The sequence below is a fragment of the Montipora capricornis genome, chromosome 13 (assembly GCF_036669925.1).
Source record: "Montipora capricornis isolate CH-2021 chromosome 13, ASM3666992v2, whole genome shotgun sequence".
NCBI classification, from domain to species: domain Eukaryota; kingdom Metazoa; phylum Cnidaria; class Anthozoa; order Scleractinia; family Acroporidae; genus Montipora; species Montipora capricornis.
In genome coordinates, this window is record NC_090895.1 from 2,594,436 (window position 1) to 2,602,611 (window position 8,176).

At 38.8% G+C, this 8,176-nt stretch overlaps 1 pseudogene; it reads left to right on the forward strand.

Moving 5' to 3' along the window:
- Positions 1-8,070, forward strand: part of LOC138030351 (uncharacterized) — an 11,331-nt pseudogene extending 3,261 nt beyond the window's left edge.
- Positions 8,071-8,176: the final 106 nt, after the last annotated feature.

Consider the following 8,176-nt stretch of genomic DNA (forward strand, 5'->3'; position numbering starts at 1 on the left):
CTTTCCTGTATCTTCCGGTATGTCTCTGCCGATAGCCATTCCTTGTGTTCAGGTTTTCTTCGGCCCACCACTTCTTCGCAAGCATAGTTAACTGCCTCCTTTATGTCCATCCATTGCGAATTAATGTTCAAACCCTCCTCATCCTTGTGCAAATCCTGTAAGACTTGGTATCTGTTGGACAGTGTTACTCTGAATCTCTCAGCAGTATTTACGTCCCTCAGGAAATCCACATTATATCATGCTCTTCTTCTTTGCTGACCTGTTTCATTCCTCCTCAGCTTAAGCTTTAGTTTGGCAACTATTAGATGATGGTCCAATGCAACATCTGCTCCTCTCTTGACCCGGACATCTTCTAGTGATCTTCTGAACTTCTTTGCAATACAGACGTGGTCGATCTGGTTCTCTGTTATAAGATCCGGGGACACCCATGTTGCCTTGTGTATCCTCTTGTGTGGGAGAACACACTACCCCCAATTACCATGTTGTTTAAAGCACACACATCTGCAAATCGTTCACCATTTTCATTCATCTCACCAAGGCCATGTCTTCCCATTTCTTCATCATACCCCGTGTTATCTGATCCAATCTTCGCATTGAAGTCGCCCATCAGGATGTTTACATCTTGGTCACTTAGCCTGCTGAGGATGCCCTGCATCTGACTGTAGAACTCATCCTTCACCTCCTCACTCTTGTCATTTGTTGGGGCATAACACTGCACTACATTCAATGTAATATTCTTCCTCAATGTTCTAAAGGATGCTGTTATGAACCTTGGCCCTCTGGCTTCCCATCTGACCCAGGCTTTTGTGCCTCATCCGCCTGCAGAAGTGCTACACCCTCCGTGTGAGGAGCACTATTCTCTTCATGTCCAGAATACAACACCATCTCTCCTGTCGTCAGCCGAAATTGCCCTGACTGCTTCCACCTGATCTCACAAAGTCCCAACAGCACAAGGTTGTAATTGTGCATTTCTCTAGCTACCTGCAATGTCTTTCCTGACTCCAACATTGTTCTGATGTTCCATGTTCCAATGTTTTGTTTAAAAATTGATGACATCATAAACTGTACACATGACTGTAATAAATCACAAAATTGAGAACATTTCCGAAAATATAGGCCATTTTCGAAATATGAAATATTTAGCTTGATACTTAGGCAGGGAGGACAAAAACAATAGAAACACGCTGGAATGAATGTGAAAAAATTTGCATATTATCCACTTCCCTTTGTCTTTGTCCTCTAAACCTCTCTTTCATGCTGAATTTTAATATATTGCAGGGATACATATTTATCAAAGTCGTCAGCCGGGCAAGTACGTCTTATGGTATACTTGCCCAGACAAATTTTAGGTTGCCCAGGAAAAAATGTGAATTTTAGAGTGGCTTGGTGTAGCTAATATCTCCGAGCATTTACCCTCTCAACCATGATACACCACAGAAGACAGACCACAACACCGGGAACAACACCGACGAACTACATGCCCTATGCCTTATTTCACACTCATCAGAAATTACACCGTGGGAACCCGATGTACAGTGGTCCATATCTGCCACGGCAAAATGTACTTGAATGTAGCTTACAAAGTTACCATTCGAAGACCCAAAGTTTCAACGCTCCTGTCTAGTGTCTTCCTTTTATATGCCATCAAGATCTTGTGTTTTTCCTGTTTTCCTTTTTGCCAAAAGTGGCGAAACACCTTGTAACTAACACCACATTATCAGCTGAGACCCCAAGTTACCCATTGCTCTTTGCTAAACCACTTGCCAACAACCATGTCGGTGGTTAGATACATGAAAATTGAGCCTGCAATCGTTTCATGGAAAATATCGCATGGTCAAAGATAGCACCCAAACTTGAGATTTCATTGCTGAGAAAAGCTGCACGTTTATGTGACTCTTATTTTCTGGAAGTTTGCATTTAATGAAAAGCGATCAGAACTAAAGTACATTCTATATTACAGTATTACATTTGATGGCATTCATGAAAAGATATTTGTTAAAACATCACTCGTCCAACAGACAACCTTTGCAGTTCTTATACTTGTCCGGGCGGGTTTTTAGTTGTCTGGGACGACTGGATGACTGTGAATGTGGATCCCTGATATCGAAAAAAGCGCATTGGATGGGTGTTGTTCAAACTTGGCACCAGTAATGTACATCAGATAAGGCACAAAGTGAGACCTATTAAGATGTTGCCGTGGCAACACTTTGATTTTTAGCTCCTCTCTGCAATGAATCAAATACAAGGCTGTGCTCTAACGGCGCCCGGTTGCCTGAGGTGAATAACATTTGGCTTCTGGCAAGCAAGAAAAATTACCTGGTCGCCCGGCGGGGCACTCTGGCTTATTGTATTTCTGGCAGATAAGGCTGCTAAAAATTTTAATATGCCGGTGGTTACAGTTTACGAAATGGATTTTGAACAGATACAAGTAAGTACAAGCAGATGGTCAGACTTGAAATGCATGTGCTGCCCATAATGCTTCACTTCTCTTAATAAGTGTACCGAGAGTGAACATGTCTAATAATGACAATAAATGACAAAATCGATCCTGTGTGAAATTGACTCAGCAGCAAAAATAAAATGGTTGCCATGGCAACAGCAAAGAGTATCATTTTGTGCCTTGCTTGACGTAGATTATTGCTGCCTAGTTTAACAACACCCATGCAATGTTTTCGGAGATATTCTCAATTTTGTGTTTATTAGTCATGTGTATGGTTTGTGACGTCATCAATTTTTGAACAAAAACTTGAATTTCTCTGGAACAAGGGAAGATATTCCAAAATAGAAAACACCATTCATCATTTTGAAAGGTCTTTAAAGGAAGCAAAGATGTTTTTTACTTCATAGGCACTTTAACGACGGTTTGTGTATGTAATAGGCCATTTCCGAGTTGCTGTTCGTCTCTGGTTCAAAATGGGGAGCTTAAGATCTACGACGACAACGTTGTCGAAAACGCCAGAAAACAATGATATCATTGGTTAAAAGAGCATAAATAATCGTGCTGCACGTGCGGCACGGATTTCAGCTCATATCTTTGCAGTTCTCTGCGTGACGACGACGTGTAATCACTAAATTTTAGGTTTTGGCGACAACGTTAGCATGCAACAGAGAATCTTTCATTCTCTATTTTCAGTCTGAAACCACTCGTACCAATTTATTTTTAGGATACTTCGCCCACATTGTACGACGTGAACGAGATGGAATAATCGCGAAAGACTTTTACTAGAGCGAACTTCTATCTTGAGGTGACGTTTTCGTCGACGTCGCCGTCGTAGACCTTAAGCTCCCTAATGAGTCTTGGTGCTCGACCTTTTAAATGATAATGAGTTTGATTTCCATGAAAATACACCACTCTTTGCCATTTGAATGGTTGTGCACCAGGACTCACTTTAAGGTGGCTGAACACAGTTTTTGATACCCGTGTGTTTTATTTACCTTTTTCTCTAAAACCCTTGATTCTTTGGTCGCCAAAAATGGTAGCAACAAGTTCACTACACGAACTTCAGTTTTTTGATAGTTAAGCTGATGTATATGCTGTTGCCATGGCAACATGAATAAATATAATCAGGCCTTTAAAATGGGTTTCATATATTTGCGGAAAATCTGGTCGTTAGATTTTCTTTATAATTTGCGTGAAACAAGCTTGTAACATTGCTTACAAGTTAACACTATTTTAATAATAATTGACAGAGAGATCTTTAATTATCCCTTGTTGAAGGTTCACTGGAGTATCTTTAATTTCCTCTGTTAAAGTTCCAGTTTTTTTCAATACTCCAGTTACTTATTTCCTAAAGTATTTTTGTGCCAAATTTCATTAAATTCTAACAAGTAGTTCTCGAGAAATAGGTGTATTTCTGAGAAAGCTATTCCGCATTCAATCAGAATTTTTAAACTTACTACGCATGCTTGCATTTAACTGGATTCTTCCAATAACAAAGAAAAATCTGCAAATTGTGGAGTTCTTTGCATGGTTACCTTTTCTAACATACATGTACATTTCTCATAAGAGACTAAAACCATCAAAACACTTTGTTGAATTATGAGGAAAAGCATTGAGCAAATAAGATGATTGCAGTATTGAAGCCATGTTTATTTTTTGCAATCCTTGCATGCACGCTGCATTGCGTTAGCAAGAGCATGCGCGAAAACTGTGTTTGGCCACCTTAAAACCAGGGCATATACAGCAACACAGAAAAGGGCTACTGAAGGGAGATTTAACTAGTTCACCTAAATTGTAGAAATGCTGCTGAGGGGAAGGAAGATATTCATTTATGCTGGCGGTAATTTATGACTGTTCGTGTGTGGAATTGAAGGGAAATTTTAATAGGTTTTGAATGGGCATTACTAAACCACGAAACAGTGGAACAGCAAAACACCAAAACAGCGAAGCACCGTGTATGACCCCAAACACCATGTATGATTTCACCATGCATTGCATACTAACCAAGAAAGGTTCAAATTCGAGAAAAAAGGAGAGTGTTATGCAAATTACAAACGCCTGGCAAAAACAACAAATTTGCAAATTCCCATTTCTCAACGGCGAAGTGTGTTAAATTTTTGTTTTGTGCAACCCTGTGGATATTTTAATTCCAGGTGCACATGACTGTGTCATCATCTCCGTTCTTGTTTGCAAATTAGTGTTAAAACTAAGGTGTTTAATATGAAACTTGAATGTACTTGATTATTATTAACATTGGCCATGGTAAAGGCTGACAATGAGCGGTGTATCGCATTATATTTGTTTACTCGTTTGTTCCAAAATTAAACCTCAAGTATTGTTAAAATAAGTGATGCTCTTTTACGGAAAATTGAGATTCAGTTTCTGTTTTCTTTTTGGCTGTGGAGATCTAGATCATTTATCAACTGGAGCCAACAGGTCCTAGGGAGTACGGATTCCTCAAGATGTTTTCAGATGTGATCGATGGAGCATTGACAGCCCATGCATGTACATCTCAATTTTGATTGATGAATCAATGGGCATAACAGTTTCAAAGAATTGATCATTTCATTTTAAGTACATGTACATAATCAAGGGGAGAGATACGATGTCATTTTTGTGCAATTTAGAAATCTGAAAGGGTACTGCAGTAGCATGCAATTAAACAGCAATAGATCGAGAAGTAAATATTCTTGAATATTAATTAGCTTGAGCCCCAAACTTTTTTGAGGATGGGTCCAGAGGACCCCCAAATTTGTAGGCATAAATTATTTAAATAATCTTTGCCTATATTATGGGCCTAGTTGGAGTCTGGTCATGAGGCCCTCTTCTCTGTTTACTAGTCTCTGGTGGATATGTAAATAAATACCTTTGAACCACTGGCAAAGGCTTCCATTAACAATCGATTTTTGAAGTTGTGGGTAAACATTGAAATTTTTCTGGAAACTTTCTGCTTTCTTGTCACATGTATTTGGTTAATTTACTATTTGTAGTATTGCCTTTCAACGCCGAGGTCAACCGCTGAGAGATTTTATCAAGCAAAGATGGCAGGCGGGTGATGTAGTTATTATCTGTGGTGCTGTGAATGAGGATCTGCGCGTGGCAGCAACTACAAAGTCATTTCTCCTCGCTGCCCTTTGGGTAGATGCTGAAAAGGACGTGCGCCACTATGGTGTGCCAGCACCTACACCTAAGAAGATGAGAGCTATACTCAACATAGTGGTCAACCAGACAAGTTGGTATTATTTGTGCTCATTTGTTGATCCAGTACCAACGAAAGTGGTTTCCCTATGTTGTGCAAACACGTATAGTTCAGTCAGTGAAGATGAAAAAGAAATGGCTGAAACATTTCAGGCCATCTTGAAAGATGGAGCTGAAGATCGCTGTGTCAAGGAGGCACTATTGTGTCATCTGATGGCAGGTAATGATGAGTAAAATCTTACTATGAATCTTTTTTGGTGGTAATAATAGAACAGTTTCAGCAGAAACAAACAAACTAAAAAAAAGCCGACAGATGATGATACCTCTCCTGTTTACTTTAACCTGCTTTTATTGTTTGACTGCACTTCATGCATTATCAAATTGAAAATGGGCTGTATACCTACTGAGCCCTTAAGTTTTTAAAAACATCAATCCCTTCAAATAGCAGTCCTGTACTCCTCTGTCTTAAGTATTTGAAGCACAAAAACCCTCCTACTGTATAATAATACTCTTGCAAATAAATGCAACCCCCAGTGGCTTAATCCAGGAATGATTTGCACTAAAAATATTGATAAACAACACTACTGTGCATTTACATGTATATTAACTGCGTGGGTATAAGAATTATAATGATCATCGCAATTACATGTAACTTGCAATTTTAAGCAGTATTAACGTTACTGTATGAAGCAATAGGAACTGGTTTGACATTAACAAGTATTCCATTGATATGATAGTTCTTGCGGTTGTGTTTGAAAATGGAACGTCTGGAGGGTGAAATTTCTAGTCCACTCTCTAAGCTTATGATTTGTCATTTGAAAAATTGAAACACATTCCCTTCCAGTTAAAGGGCAGTACTGCACAAAACCATTGCAAGCGACCAAAAATTATTTTGCTTTGTTTTCATTATTTTTGCTTACTTTTTTTGTGGAAATGTAAGATAGTTCTTTGCAGAAGGTAATTAAAAAGTGCTTTTTAACTGGTTGAAATTTGGCCCTGATTTGATTTAATAATAATTACTAACATATCATATACAAAAATTGTGTGAAGTGCCAATACATACATGTACAACCTTTCAATAACTTAATTGGCCGTATTAATACTAGAGGGCGTCTAAGACGTCTGATCTTAGACGACTAATATAAATACGGGAAATAAGGTGGACGCATTAAACGTCAGACGAATTAAACGTCTCAAGTTAAGTGCTTCCTAAATGACGCACTTAACAGACGTCTTAATAGTCGTCTCATACGCTAAGCCGTCTAGTATAAAGACGAGACGCACTAAACTGGGACACACTTAGCAATGATGTGCACACAGTGATTAAATCCTAGTATCTTTTGAAGAAAATCATGATTTCTAGCCGTCGAAGTTAAGTGCGTCCCGTAGTTATATTAGTTGCAATTACGGCCAGACGTCTGGACGTCTTAGACGTCCTCTAGTATAAATACGGCCATTGATGCATAAACATGTCATAGCAATACTGTTTTTTCATATTGCGTGATTGTTTCATCACATCATATCTAATTTTTCAGCAGTTAACAGTGCATGACTGGCAAAATCAGTGTTAATAATATTGTTAGGTGGCACAAAAAATGAAGGTACTATTAACTTCAAAAATAGAGCAAAACCTCTGGCTAACTCATTTTATGTAAAATAATTAATAATTATTTGTATTTCAAATGTACCTATCACCAAATTAGACAATGTTCCTGGCCCTGGGCAAGTTACATAAACTTGTCAAATTCCTCACTGAGAACTAAGGGAAAGCAATTTTGTCAAACGTCTTATGTATGCATGAAACTTCCTTCCCCCGACTCACCCCACCCCAGAGGGAAACCACTGACAGGTACATTACAAATTCTTCATCAGCTATCGCACACGACAGAGATTTCCGAGAGGTGCAAGACTGGGCAGTTGCCCCATCTTCTTCCCGGGAGCCTAATGAAATATTGACCGAGTTAAAGGACCGTGTTCGCTATATGATGAATGGTAAGAAAAGTGATGCAGTTTTCAAGAGGCACACGGCAACCCAAAAATCCAGGTATGATGAGGCAAGTAAAAGACAGGAGGATGATTATATCCAGAAGCACTTCCAATCTATTTGTGTGAGAGAGGCTTACAAGGATAAGTTGAAAGGTAGAGTTGTTTGTGTTTTTGACGACTACCTAACAAATGGACAAACATTTGAAACACTCGGGAATCTTTTAGTTTCCTGTGAAGTTAAAAAAATAATTTTTGTTTCTATAGGGAAATTTAGAAAAACAAGTGAATTTACTTACATTCAAAGATATCATTCTATTGAGGGTAATTTATATAGTGCAGATTACCAATCAACTTTTGAAAAACGTGAAGAGTGGGATTTTGAGATAAACGATGCTGCTAGGCGCAGTCTGGCAGATCTTAGGGACCTGGCCCGCCATTTGTGCTGATACTGAGAAGTAACACCAAACATTTTAAAGTGGTTTTCAATGTGTTTCCCTAAAACACAGAGCAAAGTAGTTCTTTCAATCTAAGCAGCAGATGCAGGAAGTTAAA